This window comes from Misgurnus anguillicaudatus, chromosome 10 (assembly GCF_027580225.2).
Source record: "Misgurnus anguillicaudatus chromosome 10, ASM2758022v2, whole genome shotgun sequence".
NCBI lineage: Eukaryota > Metazoa > Chordata > Actinopteri > Cypriniformes > Cobitidae > Misgurnus > Misgurnus anguillicaudatus.
In genome coordinates, this window is record NC_073346.2 from 7,178,475 (window position 1) to 7,196,558 (window position 18,084).

At 49.3% G+C, this 18,084-nt stretch overlaps 18 non-coding genes across 18 annotated transcripts; 8 read left to right on the top strand and 10 right to left on the bottom strand.

The window, feature by feature from the left end:
* Positions 1-517: 517 nt before the first annotated feature.
* trnam-cau (transfer RNA methionine (anticodon CAU)) lies at positions 518-591 on the top strand. Its single transcript has one exon. It is a non-coding gene; the product is annotated as a tRNA-Met (tRNA).
* A 432-nt stretch (positions 592-1,023) lies between these two features.
* Positions 1,024-1,096, bottom strand: trnar-acg (transfer RNA arginine (anticodon ACG)). The gene has a single exon. It is a non-coding gene; the product is annotated as a tRNA-Arg (tRNA).
* A 786-nt stretch (positions 1,097-1,882) lies between these two features.
* Positions 1,883-1,965, bottom strand: trnal-cag (transfer RNA leucine (anticodon CAG)). Its single transcript has one exon. It is a non-coding gene; the product is annotated as a tRNA-Leu (tRNA).
* Positions 1,966-4,454: 2,489 nt separating this feature from the next.
* trnal-cag (transfer RNA leucine (anticodon CAG)) lies at positions 4,455-4,537 on the bottom strand. Its single transcript has one exon. It is a non-coding gene; the product is annotated as a tRNA-Leu (tRNA).
* A 1,290-nt stretch (positions 4,538-5,827) lies between these two features.
* trnae-cuc (transfer RNA glutamic acid (anticodon CUC)) lies at positions 5,828-5,899 on the top strand. The gene has a single exon. It is a non-coding gene; the product is annotated as a tRNA-Glu (tRNA).
* A 1,127-nt stretch (positions 5,900-7,026) lies between these two features.
* Positions 7,027-7,109, bottom strand: trnal-cag (transfer RNA leucine (anticodon CAG)). Its single transcript has one exon. It is a non-coding gene; the product is annotated as a tRNA-Leu (tRNA).
* A 1,124-nt stretch (positions 7,110-8,233) lies between these two features.
* On the top strand, positions 8,234-8,307 carry trnam-cau (transfer RNA methionine (anticodon CAU)). The gene has a single exon. It is a non-coding gene; the product is annotated as a tRNA-Met (tRNA).
* A 92-nt stretch (positions 8,308-8,399) lies between these two features.
* On the top strand, positions 8,400-8,471 carry trnae-cuc (transfer RNA glutamic acid (anticodon CUC)). Its single transcript has one exon. It is a non-coding gene; the product is annotated as a tRNA-Glu (tRNA).
* Positions 8,472-8,739: 268 nt separating this feature from the next.
* On the bottom strand, positions 8,740-8,812 carry trnar-acg (transfer RNA arginine (anticodon ACG)). The gene has a single exon. It is a non-coding gene; the product is annotated as a tRNA-Arg (tRNA).
* A 786-nt stretch (positions 8,813-9,598) lies between these two features.
* On the bottom strand, positions 9,599-9,681 carry trnal-cag (transfer RNA leucine (anticodon CAG)). The gene has a single exon. It is a non-coding gene; the product is annotated as a tRNA-Leu (tRNA).
* A 1,290-nt stretch (positions 9,682-10,971) lies between these two features.
* Positions 10,972-11,043, top strand: trnae-cuc (transfer RNA glutamic acid (anticodon CUC)). The gene has a single exon. It is a non-coding gene; the product is annotated as a tRNA-Glu (tRNA).
* A 1,127-nt stretch (positions 11,044-12,170) lies between these two features.
* Positions 12,171-12,253, bottom strand: trnal-cag (transfer RNA leucine (anticodon CAG)). The gene has a single exon. It is a non-coding gene; the product is annotated as a tRNA-Leu (tRNA).
* Positions 12,254-13,543: 1,290 nt separating this feature from the next.
* Positions 13,544-13,615, top strand: trnae-cuc (transfer RNA glutamic acid (anticodon CUC)). Its single transcript has one exon. It is a non-coding gene; the product is annotated as a tRNA-Glu (tRNA).
* Positions 13,616-14,742: 1,127 nt separating this feature from the next.
* trnal-cag (transfer RNA leucine (anticodon CAG)) lies at positions 14,743-14,825 on the bottom strand. The gene has a single exon. It is a non-coding gene; the product is annotated as a tRNA-Leu (tRNA).
* A 1,124-nt stretch (positions 14,826-15,949) lies between these two features.
* trnam-cau (transfer RNA methionine (anticodon CAU)) lies at positions 15,950-16,023 on the top strand. The gene has a single exon. It is a non-coding gene; the product is annotated as a tRNA-Met (tRNA).
* A 92-nt stretch (positions 16,024-16,115) lies between these two features.
* On the top strand, positions 16,116-16,187 carry trnae-cuc (transfer RNA glutamic acid (anticodon CUC)). Its single transcript has one exon. It is a non-coding gene; the product is annotated as a tRNA-Glu (tRNA).
* Positions 16,188-16,455: 268 nt separating this feature from the next.
* Positions 16,456-16,528, bottom strand: trnar-acg (transfer RNA arginine (anticodon ACG)). Its single transcript has one exon. It is a non-coding gene; the product is annotated as a tRNA-Arg (tRNA).
* A 786-nt stretch (positions 16,529-17,314) lies between these two features.
* On the bottom strand, positions 17,315-17,397 carry trnal-cag (transfer RNA leucine (anticodon CAG)). Its single transcript has one exon. It is a non-coding gene; the product is annotated as a tRNA-Leu (tRNA).
* Positions 17,398-18,084: the final 687 nt, after the last annotated feature.

The following is an 18,084-nucleotide window of genomic DNA, read 5'->3' on the forward strand; positions in this document are numbered from 1 at the left end:
TTTCTTTAACAGACTCTAATACGTGGAACACGTCACCAACTTACATAGGACAGTCTTTCAACTTTAGCACAATTTAAGTTTTTCTACTAGATAATGAGGCTAAAGACGAGCCAAACACGTGATCACTGAACAACTGGGACTTTGCATTGTGGATATGTAACGTTATTCCATTAATCTGTCAGCTGTGTCAAATGTGTCAAATGTAAGTGTTTATTTATAATGGGTTTTATCTAGCCTGAGAGCATGTGCGCCAAGATCGTCCAGCAACGGCAGGCGTGCCATTCTCGACACCATTTAAAAGACGATAGGAATCCTGGGCATGACATAGCCCCTCTGTGTCTCCTTGAAGTTGTTTCTGTACGTGTAACAAATTAAGAACGAGAAGGTCCTCAGTGTGGGTAGCCAGAGTGCAAGAAGCCCAGTCGTGCTCTCCTCGCAGGAGTTTCCTCGCTGGTGGCGCACAAAATGCCACGCAACCAGACACAAGGGGCCACCCAGGAGCTGTCGGTCTGGGCGTGCCTCGTTGGCGCAGTTAGGCAGCGCGTCAGTCTCATAATCTGAAGGTCGTGAGTTCGAGCCTCACACGGGGCAGGGTGCCCTTTTGTCGACTAGTTTGAGCATTTGGCCCCGTTTTCCTTCCGCACAGTGTGCCACGCGTCCACGGCCTGAAGGCCAGCGTGTCCTCCCTGGTGGTCTAGTGGCTAGGATTCGGCGCTCTCACCGCCGCGGCCCGGGTTCGATTCCCGGTCAGGGAACGCTCTTTTGACGTGCGCTTGCCTTTTTCACCGGCCGGGTTATGCGCAATGCTGGCTTCGAAGGCAAGGATCGCAGCACCTCCAAGAGGCAAAGCTTCACTGCCTCCGGCCCATCGACCTAAGGTTGGACGGCTAAATTGCCTGCCTGCAGTCCTGCGCTCCGCCATCTGAGCAATCAGAGCCTGGTGTGCATCCTCTGCTCTACTGAGGCATGTTGACGCAGGACAGCAGACACCCAACTTGTGGGAGGAAGGAGTAAAAACAGGATCGAGCCAGCCAGGAGTCGAACCTAGAATCTTCTGATCCGTAGTCAGACGCGTTATCCATTGCGCCACTGGCCCAACAACCTTGGAAGTCATGCTCGGAGAAGACAGCTGGATTCTGGAGGCCAGCTGCCAAACTTCATTATTAAATATTAATCCGGTTTTACTCTGCCATCATTAAATCCATTATTACACAATCAATAATTACATGGTTCCCTGCTGCAGCAGCCAAGGACAAGGCCAAGCTGCAGCGGGTGATCCGCTCGGCAGAGAGAGTGATCAACACCTCTCTACCTTCTCTGGAATCCCTTCACAACATCAGGGCTGTGAGAAGGGCAAGAAAAATTATGTCTGACCCATCTCATCCAGGCTGTACCATGTTTCAGCTGCTCCTTTCAGGTAGAAGGCTTCGGCTCCCGAGAACTGCAAAATCCCGGCATCGCCTGAGCTTCTTTCCCACGGCCGCCAGGCTGCTTAATGACAATTCAATTCCTTTTCAGGACTGAATGCACTGTTTGCACTTTATTGTTTCTATTACTCCTACTTTTATCATTCAGTATTAGTGTAAGTATCATTATTACTCTTAGCACCTTCCATTCACCTTCCATATGACTGTGTATTGTCATATCTTGTTCTGTCTTAATGTTTCGTTTGCCACATTACATCCATGCGTGACTGGATGTAAAGAATTCCAATTGTGTTTGACACTATATTGCAATAAATTGAACCTTGAACCTTCATCTCTACCAAAATGGGAAACCGGGTCATCCCCCGCGTGCCTGTCTCCTGGCGTCTCTGAAAAGGACGCTCCCTCAGAAGAAAGCGCGATACACAGCACGGGTGGCTACAACAAAGGCAAGAGAATGTCAGAAGTGGGATTCGAACCCACGCCTCCAGAGGAGACTGCGACCTGAACGCAGCGCCTTAGACCGCTCGGCCATCCTGACCAACCCAACTGGCCCGGGCGAGTCGATTGCGCTCCTCAGCGAATGTGCCGGTGTAGCTTTTGGAATGACTCACGATTTTATTGCCTTCATGCAGCTCATCTTTAATTCTTATTTATTTCTTTACAAACGCCTTGAAATAGTGACGAATGTGGATTTTTCGAAATGAGGAACAATGTGCCCGAAGCCTTTCATTTGCCAAAAGCACACCCAGCCCGTCTCCATATGCCCTGTAACGGATGCTGTCAAAGTGGTTTTGCATTCAATGATCCTTTCCCCCTTGATCATACTGTTTTAGAACAGGGTCACAAAAAGGAATCGCCATTCTCAGACCCTGCTCGTTCTACTTGAACGCGCAAGGAAAATACTTGATCAAATGCGGATGGACGCCGGCATTGCAATTTAGCGAAAAAGCGCCATCTCTGTACGTCTCAGGGCCTTTTTATGGTTCGCAGTTGCCTTCTAATGTAGACAACAGTTAACCATACGGCGGCGACATCCTTAAAAGAACCGGTGGCATTGTGTCTCGAGCACACAAGGCAAACAAGAGATTCTTCAAGAGGTGAGTGCGAAGTACAGTTTACTGCCACAGGCAATGGCCGCAGAGCTTTTTCTTTAACAGACTCTAATACGTGGAACACGTCACCAACTTACATAGGACAGTCTTTCAACTTTAGCACAATTTAAGTTTTTCTACTAGATAATGAGGCTAAAGACGAGCCAAACACGTGATCACTGAACAACTGGGACTTTGCATTGTGGATATGTAACGTTATTCCATTAATCTGTCAGCTGTGTCAAATGTGTCAAATGTAAGTGTTTATTTATAATGGGTTTTATCTAGCCTGAGAGCATGTGCGCCAAGATCGTCCAGCAACGGCAGGCGTGCCATTCTCGACACCATTTAAAAGACGATAGGAATCCTGGGCATGACATAGCCCCTCTGTGTCTCCTTGAAGTTGTTTCTGTACGTGTAACAAATTAAGAACGAGAAGGTCCTCAGTGTGGGTAGCCAGAGTGCAAGAAGCCCAGTCGTGCTCTCCTCGCAGGAGTTTCCTCGCTGGTGGCGCACAAAATGCCACGCAACCAGACACAAGGGGCCACCCAGGAGCCGTCGGTCTGGGCGTGCCTCGTTGGCGCAGTTAGGCAGCACGTCAGTCTCATAATCTGAAGGTCGTGAGTTCGAGCCTCACACGGGGCAGGGTGCCCTTTTGTCGACTAGTTTGAGCATTTGGCCCCGTTTTCCTTCCGCACAGTGTGCCACGCGTCCACGGCCTGAAGGCCAGCGTGTCCTCCCTGGTGGTCTAGTGGCTAGGATTCGGCGCTCTCACCGCCGCGGCCCGGGTTCGATTCCCGGTCAGGGAACGCTCTTTTGACGTGCGCTTGCCTTTTTCACCGGCCGGGTTATGCGCAATGCTGGCTTCGAAGGCAAGGATTGCAGCACCTCCAAGAGGCAAAGCTTCACTGCCTCCGGCCCATCGACCTAAGGTTGGACGGCTAAATTGCCTGCCTGCAGTCCTGCGCTCCGCCATCTGAGCAATCAGAGCCTGGTGTGCGTCCTCTGCTCTACTGAGGCATGTTGACGCAGGACAGCAGACACCCAACTTGTGGGAGGAAGGAGTAAAAACAGGATCGAGCCAGCCAGGAGTCGAACCTAGAATCTTCTGATCCGTAGTCAGACGCGTTATCCATTGCACCACTGGACCAACAACCTGGGAAGTCATGCTTGGAGAAGACAGCTGGATTCTGGAAGCCAGCTGCCAAACTTCATTATTAAATATTAATCCGGTTTTACTCTGCCATCATTAAATCCATTATTACACAATCAATAATTACATGGTTCCCTGCTGCAGCAGCCAAGGACAAGGCCAAGCTGCAGCGGGTGATCCGCTCGGCAGAGAGAGTGATCAACACCTCTCTACCTTCTCTGGAATCCCTTCACAACATCAGGGCTGTGAGAAGGGCAAGAAAAATTATGTCTGACCCATCTCATCCAGGCTGTACCATGTTTCAGCTGCTCCTTTCAGGTAGAAGGCTTCGGCTCCCGAGAACTGCAAAATCCCGTCATCGCCTGAGCTTCTTTCCCACGGCCGCCAGGCTGCTTAATGACAATCCAATTCCTTTTCAGGGCTGAATGCACTGTTTGCACTTTATTGTTTCTATTACTCCTACTTTTATCATTCAGTATTAGTGTAAGTATCATTATTACTCTTAGCACCTTCCATTCACCTTCCATATGACTGTGTATTGTCATATCTTGTTCTGTCTTAATGTTTCGTTTGCCACATTACATCCATGCGTGACTGGATGTAAAGAATTCCAATTGTGTTTGACACTATATTGCAATAAATTGAACCTTGAACCTTCATCTCTACCAAAATGGGAAACCGGGTCATCCCCCGCGTGCCTGTCTCCTGGCGTCTTTGAAAAGGACGCTCCCTCGGAAGAAAGCGCGATACACAGCACGGGTGGCTACAACAAAGGCAAGAGAATGTCAGAAGTGGGATTCGAACCCACGCCTCCAGAGGAGACTGCGACCTGAACGCAGCGCCTTAGACCGCTCGGCCATCCTGACCAACCCAACTGGCCCGGGCGAGTCGATTGCGCTCCTCAGCGAATGTGCCGGTGTAGCTTTTGGAATGACTCACGATTTTATTGCCTTCATGCAGCTCATCTTTAATTCTTATTTATTTCTTTACAAACGCCTTGAAATAGTGACGAATGTGGATTTTTCGAAATGAGGAACAATGTGCCCGAAGCCTTTCATTTGCCAAAAGCACACCCAGCCCGTCTCCATATGCCCTGTAACGGATGCTGTCAAAGTGGTTTTGCATTCAATGATCCTTTCCCCCTTGATCATACTGTTTTAGAACAGGGTCACAAAAAGGAATCGCCATTCTCAGACCCTGCTCGTTCTACTTGAACGCGCAATGAAAATACTTGATCAAATGCGGATGGACGCCGGCATTGCAATTTAGCGAAAAAGCGCCATCTCTGTACGTCTCAGGGCCTTTTTATGGTTCGCAGTTGCCTTCTAATGTAGACAACAGTTAACCATACGGCGGCGACATCCTTAAAAGAACCGGTGGCATTGTGTCTCGAGCACACAAGGCAAACAAGAGATTCTTCAAGAGGTGAGTGCGAAGTACAGTTTACTGCCACAGGCAATGGCCGCAGAGCTTTTTCTTTAACAGACTCTAATACGTGGAACACGTCACCAACTTACATAGGACAGTCTTTCAACTTTAGCACAATTTAAGTTTTTCTACTAGATAATGAGGCTAAAGACGAGCCAAACACGTGATCACTGAACAACTGGGACTTTGCATTGTGGATATGTAACGTTATTCCATTAATCTGTCAGCTGTGTCAAATGTGTCAAATGTAAGTGTTTATTTATAATGGGTTTTATCTAGCCTGAGAGCATGTGCGCCAAGATCGTCCAGCAACGGCAGGCGTGCCATTCTCGACACCATTTAAAAGACGATAGGAATCCTGGGCATGACATAGCCCCTCTGTGTCTCCTTGAAGTTGTTTCTGTACGTGTAACAAATTAAGAACGAGAAGGTCCTCAGTGTGGGTAGCCAGAGTGCAAGAAGCCCAGTCGTGCTCTCCTCGCAGGAGTTTCCTCGCTGGTGGCGCACAAAATGCCACGCAACCAGACACAAGGGGCCACCCAGGAGCCGTCGGTCTGGGCGTGCCTCGTTGGCGCAGTTAGGCAGCACGTCAGTCTCATAATCTGAAGGTCGTGAGTTCGAGCCTCACACGGGGCAGGGTGCCCTTTTGTCGACTAGTTTGAGCATTTGGCCCCGTTTTCCTTCCGCACAGTGTGCCACGCGTCCACGGCCTGAAGGCCAGCGTGTCCTCCCTGGTGGTCTAGTGGCTAGGATTCGGCGCTCTCACCGCCGCGGCCCGGGTTCGATTCCCGGTCAGGGAACGCTCTTTTGACGTGCGCTTGCCTTTTTCACCGGCCGGGTTATGCGCAATGCTGGCTTCGAAGGCAAGGATCGCAGCACCTCCAAGAGGCAAAGCTTCACTGCCTCCGGCCCATCGACCTAAGGTTGGACGGCTAAATTGCCTGCCTGCAGTCCTGCGCTCCGCCATCTGAGCAATCAGAGCCTGGTGTGCGTCCTCTGCTCTACTGAGGCATGTTGACGCAGGACAGCAGACACCCAACTTGTGGGAGGAAGGAGTAAAAACAGGATCGAGCCAGCCAGGAGTCGAACCTAGAATCTTCTGATCCGTAGTCAGACGCGTTATCCATTGCACCACTGGACCAACAACCTGGGAAGTCATGCTTGGAGAAGACAGCTGGATTCTGGAAGCCAGCTGCCAAACTTCATTATTAAATATTAATCCGGTTTTACTCTGCCATCATTAAATCCATTATTACACAATCAATAATTACATGGTTCCCTGCTGCAGCAGCCAAGGACAAGGCCAAGCTGCAGCGGGTGATCCGCTCGGCAGAGAGAGTGATCAACACCTCTCTACCTTCTCTGGAATCCCTTCACAACATCAGGGCTGTGAGAAGGGCAAGAAAAATTATGTCTGACCCATCTCATCCAGGCTGTACCATGTTTCAGCTGCTCCTTTCAGGTAGAAGGCTTCGGCTCCCGAGAACTGCAAAATCCCGTCATCGCCTGAGCTTCTTTCCCACGGCCGCCAGGCTGCTTAATGACAATCCAATTCCTTTTCAGGGCTGAATGCACTGTTTGCACTTTATTGTTTCTATTACTCCTACTTTTATCATTCAGTATTAGTGTAAGTATCATTATTACTCTTAGCACCTTCCATTCACCTTCCATATGACTGTGTATTGTCATATCTTGTTCTGTCTTAATGTTTCGTTTGCCACATTACATCCATGCGTGACTGGATGTAAAGAATTCCAATTGTGTTTGACACTATATTGCAATAAATTGAACCTTGAACCTTCATCTCTACCAAAATGGGAAACCGGGTCATCCCCCGCGTGCCTGTCTCCTGGCGTCTTTGAAAAGGACGCTCCCTCGGAAGAAAGCGCGATACACAGCACGGGTGGCTACAACAAAGGCAAGAGAATGTCAGAAGTGGGATTCGAACCCACGCCTCCAGAGGAGACTGCGACCTGAACGCAGCGCCTTAGACCGCTCGGCCATCCTGACCAACCCAACTGGCCCGGGCGAGTCGATTGCACTCCTCAGCGAATGTGCCGGTGTAGCTTTTGGAATGACTCACGATTTTATTGCCTTCATGCAGCTCATCTTTAATTCTTATTTATTTCTTTACAAACGCCTTGAAATAGTGACGAATGTGGATTTTTCGAAATGAGGAACAATGTGCCCGAAGCCTTTCATTTGCCAAAAGCACACCCAGCCCGTCTCCATATGCCTTGTAACGGATGCTGTCAAAGTGGTTTTGCATTCAATGATCCTTTCCCCCTTGATCATACTGTTTTAGAACAGGGTCACAAAAAGGAATCGCCATTCTCAGACCCTGCTCTTTCTACTTGAACGCGCAATGAAAATACTTGATCAAATGCGGATGGACGCCGGCATTGCAATTTAGCGAAAAAGCGCCATCTCTGTACGTCTCAGGGCCTTTTTATGGTTCGCAGTTGCCTTCTAATGTAGACAACAGTTAACCATACGGCGGCGACATCCTTAAAAGAACCGGTGGCATTGTGTCTCGAGCACACAAGGCAAACAAGAGATTCTTCAAGAGGTGAGTGCGAAGTACAGTTTACTGCCACAGGCAATGGCCGCAGAGCTTTTTCTTTAACAGACTCTAATACGTGGAACACGTCACCAACTTACATAGGACAGTCTTTCAACTTTAGCACAATTTAAGTTTTTCTACTAGATAATGAGGCTAAAGACGAGCCAAACACGTGATCACTGAACAACTGGGACTTTGCATTGTGGATATGTAACGTTATTCCATTAATCTGTCAGCTGTGTCAAATGTGTCAAATGTAAGTGTTTATTTATAATGGGTTTTATCTAGCCTGAGAGCATGTGCGCCAAGATCGTCCAGCAACGGCAGGCGTGCCATTCTCGACACCATTTAAAAGACGATAGGAATCCTGGGCATGACATAGCCCCTCTGTGTCTCCTTGAAGTTGTTTCTGTACGTGTAACAAATTAAGAACGAGAAGGTCCTCAGTGTGGGTAGCCAGAGTGCAAGAAGCCCAGTCGTGCTCTCCTCGCAGGAGTTTCCTCGCTGGTGGCGCACAAAATGCCACGCAACCAGACACAAGGGGCCACCCAGGAGCTGTCGGTCTGGGCGTGCCTCGTTGGCGCAGTTAGGCAGCGCGTCAGTCTCATAATCTGAAGGTCGTGAGTTCGAGCCTCACACGGGGCAGGGTGCCCTTTTGTCGACTAGTTTGAGCATTTGGCCCCGTTTTCCTTCCGCACAGTGTGCCACGCGTCCACGGCCTGAAGCCCAGCGTGTCCTCCCTGGTGGTCTAGTGGCTAGGATTCGGCGCTCTCACCGCCGCGGCCCGGGTTCGATTCCCGGTCAGGGAACGCTCTTTTGACGTGCGCTTGCCTTTTTCACCGGCCGGGTTATGCGCAATGCTGGCTTCGAAGGCAAGGATCGCAGCACCTCCAAGAGGCAAAGCTTCACTGCCTCCGGCCCATCGACCTAAGGTTGGACGGCTAAATTGCCTGCCTGCAGTCCTGCGCTCCGCCATCTGAGCAATCAGAGCCTGGTGTGCATCCTCTGCTCTACTGAGGCATGTTGACGCAGGACAGCAGACACCCAACTTGTGGGAGGAAGGAGTAAAAACAGGATCGAGCCAGCCAGGAGTCGAACCTAGAATCTTCTGATCCGTAGTCAGACGCGTTATCCATTGCGCCACTGGCCCAACAACCTTGGAAGTCATGCTCGGAGAAGACAGCTGGATTCTGGAGGCCAGCTGCCAAACTTCATTATTAAATATTAATCCGGTTTTACTCTGCCATCATTAAATCCATTATTACACAATCAATAATTACATGGTTCCCTGCTGCAGCAGCCAAGGACAAGGCCAAGCTGCAGCGGGTGATCCGCTCGGCAGAGAGAGTGATCAACACCTCTCTACCTTCTCTGGAATCCCTTCACAACATCAGGGCTGTGAGAAGGGCAAGAAAAATTATGTCTGACCCATCTCATCCAGGCTGTACCATGTTTCAGCTGCTCCTTTCAGGTAGAAGGCTTCGGCTCCCGAGAACTGCAAAATCCCGGCATCGCCTGAGCTTCTTTCCCACGGCCGCCAGGCTGCTTAATGACAATTCAATTCCTTTTCAGGACTGAATGCACTGTTTGCACTTTATTGTTTCTATTACTCCTACTTTTATCATTCAGTATTAGTGTAAGTATCATTATTACTCTTAGCACCTTCCATTCACCTTCCATATGACTGTGTATTGTCATATCTTGTTCTGTCTTAATGTTTCGTTTGCCACATTACATCCATGCGTGACTGGATGTAAAGAATTCCAATTGTGTTTGACACTATATTGCAATAAATTGAACCTTGAACCTTCATCTCTACCAAAATGGGAAACCGGGTCATCCCCCGCGTGCCTGTCTCCTGGCGTCTCTGAAAAGGACGCTCCCTCAGAAGAAAGCGCGATACACAGCACGGGTGGCTACAACAAAGGCAAGAGAATGTCAGAAGTGGGATTCGAACCCACGCCTCCAGAGGAGACTGCGACCTGAACGCAGCGCCTTAGACCGCTCGGCCATCCTGACCAACCCAACTGGCCCGGGCGAGTCGATTGCGCTCCTCAGCGAATGTGCCGGTGTAGCTTTTGGAATGACTCACGATTTTATTGCCTTCATGCAGCTCATCTTTAATTCTTATTTATTTCTTTACAAACGCCTTGAAATAGTGACGAATGTGGATTTTTCGAAATGAGGAACAATGTGCCCGAAGCCTTTCATTTGCCAAAAGCACACCCAGCCCGTCTCCATATGCCCTGTAACGGATGCTGTCAAAGTGGTTTTGCATTCAATGATCCTTTCCCCCTTGATCATACTGTTTTAGAACAGGGTCACAAAAAGGAATCGCCATTCTCAGACCCTGCTCGTTCTACTTGAACGCGCAAGGAAAATACTTGATCAAATGCGGATGGACGCCGGCATTGCAATTTAGCGAAAAAGCGCCATCTCTGTACGTCTCAGGGCCTTTTTATGGTTCGCAGTTGCCTTCTAATGTAGACAACAGTTAACCATACGGCGGCGACATCCTTAAAAGAACCGGTGGCATTGTGTCTCGAGCACACAAGGCAAACAAGAGATTCTTCAAGAGGTGAGTGCGAAGTACAGTTTACTGCCACAGGCAATGGCCGCAGAGCTTTTTCTTTAACAGACTCTAATACGTGGAACACGTCACCAACTTACATAGGACAGTCTTTCAACTTTAGCACAATTTAAGTTTTTCTACTAGATAATGAGGCTAAAGACGAGCCAAACACGTGATCACTGAACAACTGGGACTTTGCATTGTGGATATGTAACGTTATTCCATTAATCTGTCAGCTGTGTCAAATGTGTCAAATGTAAGTGTTTATTTATAATGGGTTTTATCTAGCCTGAGAGCATGTGCGCCAAGATCGTCCAGCAACGGCAGGCGTGCCATTCTCGACACCATTTAAAAGACGATAGGAATCCTGGGCATGACATAGCCCCTCTGTGTCTCCTTGAAGTTGTTTCTGTACGTGTAACAAATTAAGAACGAGAAGGTCCTCAGTGTGGGTAGCCAGAGTGCAAGAAGCCCAGTCGTGCTCTCCTCGCAGGAGTTTCCTCGCTGGTGGCGCACAAAATGCCACGCAACCAGACACAAGGGGCCACCCAGGAGCCGTCGGTCTGGGCGTGCCTCGTTGGCGCAGTTAGGCAGCACGTCAGTCTCATAATCTGAAGGTCGTGAGTTCGAGCCTCACACGGGGCAGGGTGCCCTTTTGTCGACTAGTTTGAGCATTTGGCCCCGTTTTCCTTCCGCACAGTGTGCCACGCGTCCACGGCCTGAAGGCCAGCGTGTCCTCCCTGGTGGTCTAGTGGCTAGGATTCGGCGCTCTCACCGCCGCGGCCCGGGTTCGATTCCCGGTCAGGGAACGCTCTTTTGACGTGCGCTTGCCTTTTTCACCGGCCGGGTTATGCGCAATGCTGGCTTCGAAGGCAAGGATTGCAGCACCTCCAAGAGGCAAAGCTTCACTGCCTCCGGCCCATCGACCTAAGGTTGGACGGCTAAATTGCCTGCCTGCAGTCCTGCGCTCCGCCATCTGAGCAATCAGAGCCTGGTGTGCGTCCTCTGCTCTACTGAGGCATGTTGACGCAGGACAGCAGACACCCAACTTGTGGGAGGAAGGAGTAAAAACAGGATCGAGCCAGCCAGGAGTCGAACCTAGAATCTTCTGATCCGTAGTCAGACGCGTTATCCATTGCACCACTGGACCAACAACCTGGGAAGTCATGCTTGGAGAAGACAGCTGGATTCTGGAAGCCAGCTGCCAAACTTCATTATTAAATATTAATCCGGTTTTACTCTGCCATCATTAAATCCATTATTACACAATCAATAATTACATGGTTCCCTGCTGCAGCAGCCAAGGACAAGGCCAAGCTGCAGCGGGTGATCCGCTCGGCAGAGAGAGTGATCAACACCTCTCTACCTTCTCTGGAATCCCTTCACAACATCAGGGCTGTGAGAAGGGCAAGAAAAATTATGTCTGACCCATCTCATCCAGGCTGTACCATGTTTCAGCTGCTCCTTTCAGGTAGAAGGCTTCGGCTCCCGAGAACTGCAAAATCCCGTCATCGCCTGAGCTTCTTTCCCACGGCCGCCAGGCTGCTTAATGACAATCCAATTCCTTTTCAGGGCTGAATGCACTGTTTGCACTTTATTGTTTCTATTACTCCTACTTTTATCATTCAGTATTAGTGTAAGTATCATTATTACTCTTAGCACCTTCCATTCACCTTCCATATGACTGTGTATTGTCATATCTTGTTCTGTCTTAATGTTTCGTTTGCCACATTACATCCATGCGTGACTGGATGTAAAGAATTCCAATTGTGTTTGACACTATATTGCAATAAATTGAACCTTGAACCTTCATCTCTACCAAAATGGGAAACCGGGTCATCCCCCGCGTGCCTGTCTCCTGGCGTCTTTGAAAAGGACGCTCCCTCGGAAGAAAGCGCGATACACAGCACGGGTGGCTACAACAAAGGCAAGAGAATGTCAGAAGTGGGATTCGAACCCACGCCTCCAGAGGAGACTGCGACCTGAACGCAGCGCCTTAGACCGCTCGGCCATCCTGACCAACCCAACTGGCCCGGGCGAGTCGATTGCGCTCCTCAGCGAATGTGCCGGTGTAGCTTTTGGAATGACTCACGATTTTATTGCCTTCATGCAGCTCATCTTTAATTCTTATTTATTTCTTTACAAACGCCTTGAAATAGTGACGAATGTGGATTTTTCGAAATGAGGAACAATGTGCCCGAAGCCTTTCATTTGCCAAAAGCACACCCAGCCCGTCTCCATATGCCCTGTAACGGATGCTGTCAAAGTGGTTTTGCATTCAATGATCCTTTCCCCCTTGATCATACTGTTTTAGAACAGGGTCACAAAAAGGAATCGCCATTCTCAGACCCTGCTCGTTCTACTTGAACGCGCAATGAAAATACTTGATCAAATGCGGATGGACGCCGGCATTGCAATTTAGCGAAAAAGCGCCATCTCTGTACGTCTCAGGGCCTTTTTATGGTTCGCAGTTGCCTTCTAATGTAGACAACAGTTAACCATACGGCGGCGACATCCTTAAAAGAACCGGTGGCATTGTGTCTCGAGCACACAAGGCAAACAAGAGATTCTTCAAGAGGTGAGTGCGAAGTACAGTTTACTGCCACAGGCAATGGCCGCAGAGCTTTTTCTTTAACAGACTCTAATACGTGGAACACGTCACCAACTTACATAGGACAGTCTTTCAACTTTAGCACAATTTAAGTTTTTCTACTAGATAATGAGGCTAAAGACGAGCCAAACACGTGATCACTGAACAACTGGGACTTTGCATTGTGGATATGTAACGTTATTCCATTAATCTGTCAGCTGTGTCAAATGTGTCAAATGTAAGTGTTTATTTATAATGGGTTTTATCTAGCCTGAGAGCATGTGCGCCAAGATCGTCCAGCAACGGCAGGCGTGCCATTCTCGACACCATTTAAAAGACGATAGGAATCCTGGGCATGACATAGCCCCTCTGTGTCTCCTTGAAGTTGTTTCTGTACGTGTAACAAATTAAGAACGAGAAGGTCCTCAGTGTGGGTAGCCAGAGTGCAAGAAGCCCAGTCGTGCTCTCCTCGCAGGAGTTTCCTCGCTGGTGGCGCACAAAATGCCACGCAACCAGACACAAGGGGCCACCCAGGAGCCGTCGGTCTGGGCGTGCCTCGTTGGCGCAGTTAGGCAGCACGTCAGTCTCATAATCTGAAGGTCGTGAGTTCGAGCCTCACACGGGGCAGGGTGCCCTTTTGTCGACTAGTTTGAGCATTTGGCCCCGTTTTCCTTCCGCACAGTGTGCCACGCGTCCACGGCCTGAAGGCCAGCGTGTCCTCCCTGGTGGTCTAGTGGCTAGGATTCGGCGCTCTCACCGCCGCGGCCCGGGTTCGATTCCCGGTCAGGGAACGCTCTTTTGACGTGCGCTTGCCTTTTTCACCGGCCGGGTTATGCGCAATGCTGGCTTCGAAGGCAAGGATCGCAGCACCTCCAAGAGGCAAAGCTTCACTGCCTCCGGCCCATCGACCTAAGGTTGGACGGCTAAATTGCCTGCCTGCAGTCCTGCGCTCCGCCATCTGAGCAATCAGAGCCTGGTGTGCGTCCTCTGCTCTACTGAGGCATGTTGACGCAGGACAGCAGACACCCAACTTGTGGGAGGAAGGAGTAAAAACAGGATCGAGCCAGCCAGGAGTCGAACCTAGAATCTTCTGATCCGTAGTCAGACGCGTTATCCATTGCACCACTGGACCAACAACCTGGGAAGTCATGCTTGGAGAAGACAGCTGGATTCTGGAAGCCAGCTGCCAAACTTCATTATTAAATATTAATCCGGTTTTACTCTGCCATCATTAAATCCATTATTACACAATCAATAATTACATGGTTCCCTGCTGCAGCAGCCAAGGACAAGGCCAAGCTGCAGCGGGTGATCCGCTCGGCAGAGAGAGTGATCAACACCTCTCTACCTTCTCTGGAATCCCTTCACAACATCAGGGCTGTGAGAAGGGCAAGAAAAATTATGTCTGACCCATCTCATCCAGGCTGTACCATGTTTCAGCTGCTCCTTTCAGGTAGAAGGCTTCGGCTCCCGAGAACTGCAAAATCCCGTCATCGCCTGAGCTTCTTTCCCACGGCCGCCAGGCTGCTTAATGACAATCCAATTCCTTTTCAGGGCTGAATGCACTGTTTGCACTTTATTGTTTCTATTACTCCTACTTTTATCATTCAGTATTAGTGTAAGTATCATTATTACTCTTAGCACCTTCCATTCACCTTCCATATGACTGTGTATTGTCATATCTTGTTCTGTCTTAATGTTTCGTTTGCCACATTACATCCATGCGTGACTGGATGTAAAGAATTCCAATTGTGTTTGACACTATATTGCAATAAATTGAACCTTGAACCTTCATCTCTACCAAAATGGGAAACCGGGTCATCCCCCGCGTGCCTGTCTCCTGGCGTCTTTGAAAAGGACGCTCCCTCGGAAGAAAGCGCGATACACAGCACGGGTGGCTACAACAAAGGCAAGAGAATGTCAGAAGTGGGATTCGAACCCACGCCTCCAGAGGAGACTGCGACCTGAACGCAGCGCCTTAGACCGCTCGGCCATCCTGACCAACCCAACTGGCCCGGGCGAGTCGATTGCACTCCTCAGCGAATGTGCCGGTGTAGCTTTTGGAATGACTCACGATTTTATTGCCTTCATGCAGCTCATCTTTAATTCTTATTTATTTCTTTACAAACGCCTTGAAATAGTGACGAATGTGGATTTTTCGAAATGAGGAACAATGTGCCCGAAGCCTTTCATTTGCCAAAAGCACACCCAGCCCGTCTCCATATGCCTTGTAACGGATGCTGTCAAAGTGGTTTTGCATTCAATGATCCTTTCCCCCTTGATCATACTGTTTTAGAACAGGGTCACAAAAAGGAATCGCCATTCTCAGACCCTGCTCTTTCTACTTGAACGCGCAATGAAAATACTTGATCAAATGCGGATGGACGCCGGCATTGCAATTTAGCGAAAAAGCGCCATCTCTGTACGTCTCAGGGCCTTTTTATGGTTCGCAGTTGCCTTCTAATGTAGACAACAGTTAACCATACGGCGGCGACATCCTTAAAAGAACCGGTGGCATTGTGTCTCGAGCACACAAGGCAAACAAGAGATTCTTCAAGAGGTGAGTGCGAAGTACAGTTTACTGCCACAGGCAATGGCCGCAGAGCTTTTTCTTTAACAGACTCTAATACGTGGAACACGTCACCAACTTACATAGGACAGTCTTTCAACTTTAGCACAATTTAAGTTTTTCTACTAGATAATGAGGCTAAAGACGAGCCAAACACGTGATCACTGAACAACTGGGACTTTGCATTGTGGATATGTAACGTTATTCCATTAATCTGTCAGCTGTGTCAAATGTGTCAAATGTAAGTGTTTATTTATAATGGGTTTTATCTAGCCTGAGAGCATGTGCGCCAAGATCGTCCAGCAACGGCAGGCGTGCCATTCTCGACACCATTTAAAAGACGATAGGAATCCTGGGCATGACATAGCCCCTCTGTGTCTCCTTGAAGTTGTTTCTGTACGTGTAACAAATTAAGAACGAGAAGGTCCTCAGTGTGGGTAGCCAGAGTGCAAGAAGCCCAGTCGTGCTCTCCTCGCAGGAGTTTCCTCGCTGGTGGCGCACAAAATGCCACGCAACCAGACACAAGGGGCCACCCAGGAGCCGTCGGTCTGGGCGTGCCTCGTTGGCGCAGTTAGGCAGCGCGTCAGTCTCATAATCTGAAGGTCGTGAGTTCGAGCCTCACACGGGGCAGGGTGCCCTTTTGTCGACTAGTTTGAGCATTTGGCCCCGTTTTCCTTCCGCACAGTGTGCCACGCGTCCACGGCCTGAAGCCCAGCGTGTCCTCCCTGGTGGTCTAGTGGCTAGGATTCGGCGCTCTCACCGCCGCGGCCCGGGTTCGATTCCCGGTCAGGGAACGCTCTTTTGACGTGCGCTTGCCTTTTTCACCGGCCGGGTTATGCGCAATGCTGGCTTCGAAGGCAAGGATCGCAGCACCTCCAAGAGGCAAAGCTTCACTGCCTCCGGCCCATCGACCTAAGGTTGGACGGCTAAATTGCCTGCCTGCAGTCCTGCGCTCCGCCATCTGAGCAATCAGAGCCTGGTGTGCGTCCTCTGCTCTACTGAGGCATGTTGACGCAGGACAGCAGACACCCAACTTGTGGTAGGAAGGAGTAAAAACAGGATCGAGCCAGCCAGGAGTCGAACCTAGAATCTTCTGATCCGTAGACAGACGCGTTATCCATTGCGCCACTGGCCCAACACTCTGGGAAGTCATGCTTGGAGAAGACAGCTGGATTCTGGAGGCCAGCTGCCAAACTTCATTATTAAATATTAATCCGGTTTTACTCTGCCATCATTAAATCCATTATTACACAATCAATAATTACATGGTTCCCTGCTGCAGCAGCCAAGGACAAGGCCAAGCTGCAGCGGGTGATCCGCTCGGCAGAGAGAGTGATCAACACCTCTCTACCTTCTCTGGAATCCCTTCACAACATCAGGGCTGTAAGAAGGGCAAGAAAAATTATGTCTGACCCATCTCATCCAGGCTGTACCATGTTTCAGCTGCTCCTTTCAGGTAGAAGGCTTCGGCTCCCGAGAACTGCAAAATCCCGGCATCGCCTGAGCTTCTTTCCCACGGCCGCCAGGCTGCTTAATGACAATTCAATTCCTTTTCAGGACTGAATGCACTGTTTGCACTTTATTGTTTCTATTACTCCTACTTTTATCATTCAGTATTAGTGTAAGTATCATTATTACTCTTAGCACCTTCCATTCACCTTCCATATGACTGTGTATTGTCATATCTTGTTCTGTCTTAATGTTTCGTTTGCCACATTACATCCATGCGTGACTGGATGTAAAGAATTCCAATTGTGTTTGACACTATATTGCAATAAATTGAACCTTGAACCTTCATCTCTACCAAAATGGGAAACCGGGTCATCCCCCGCGTGCCTGTCTCCTGGCGTCTTTGAAAAGGACGCTCCCTTGGAAGAAAGCGCGATACACAGCACGGGTGGCTACAACAAAGGCAAGAGAATGTCAGAAGTGGGATTCGAACCCACGCCTCCAGAGGAGACTGCGACCTGAACGCAGCGCCTTAGACCGCTCGGCCATCCTGACCAACCCAACTGGCCCGGGCGAGTCGATTGCGCTCCTCAGCGAATGTGCCGGTGTAGCTTTTGGAATGACTCACGATTTTATTGCCTTCATGCAGCTCATCTTTAATTCTTATTTATTTCTTTACAAACGCCTTGAAATAGTGACGAATGTGGATTTTTCGAAATGAGGAACAATGTGCCCGAAGCCTTTCATTTGCCAAAAGCACACCCAGCCCGTCTCCATATGCCCTGTAACGGATGCTGTCAAAGTGGTTTTGCATTCAATGATCCTTTCCCCCTTGATCATACTGTTTTAGAACAGGGTCACAAAAAGGAATCGCCATTCTCAGACCCTGCTCGTTCTACTTGAACGCGCAATGAAAATACTTGATCAAATGCGGATGGACGCCGGCATTGCAATTTAGCGAAAAAGCGCCATCTCTGTACGTCTCAGGGCCTTTTTATGGTTCGCAGTTGCCTTCTAATGTAGACAACAGTTAACCATACGGCGGCGACATCCTTAAAAGAACCGGTGGCATTGTGTCTCGAGCACACAAGGCAAACAAGAGATTCTTCAAGAGGTGAGTGCGAAGTACAGTTTACTGCCACAGGCAATGGCCGCAGAGCTTTTTCTTTAACAGACTCTAATACGTGGAACACGTCACCAACTTACATAGGACAGTCTTTCAACTTTAGCACAATTTAAGTT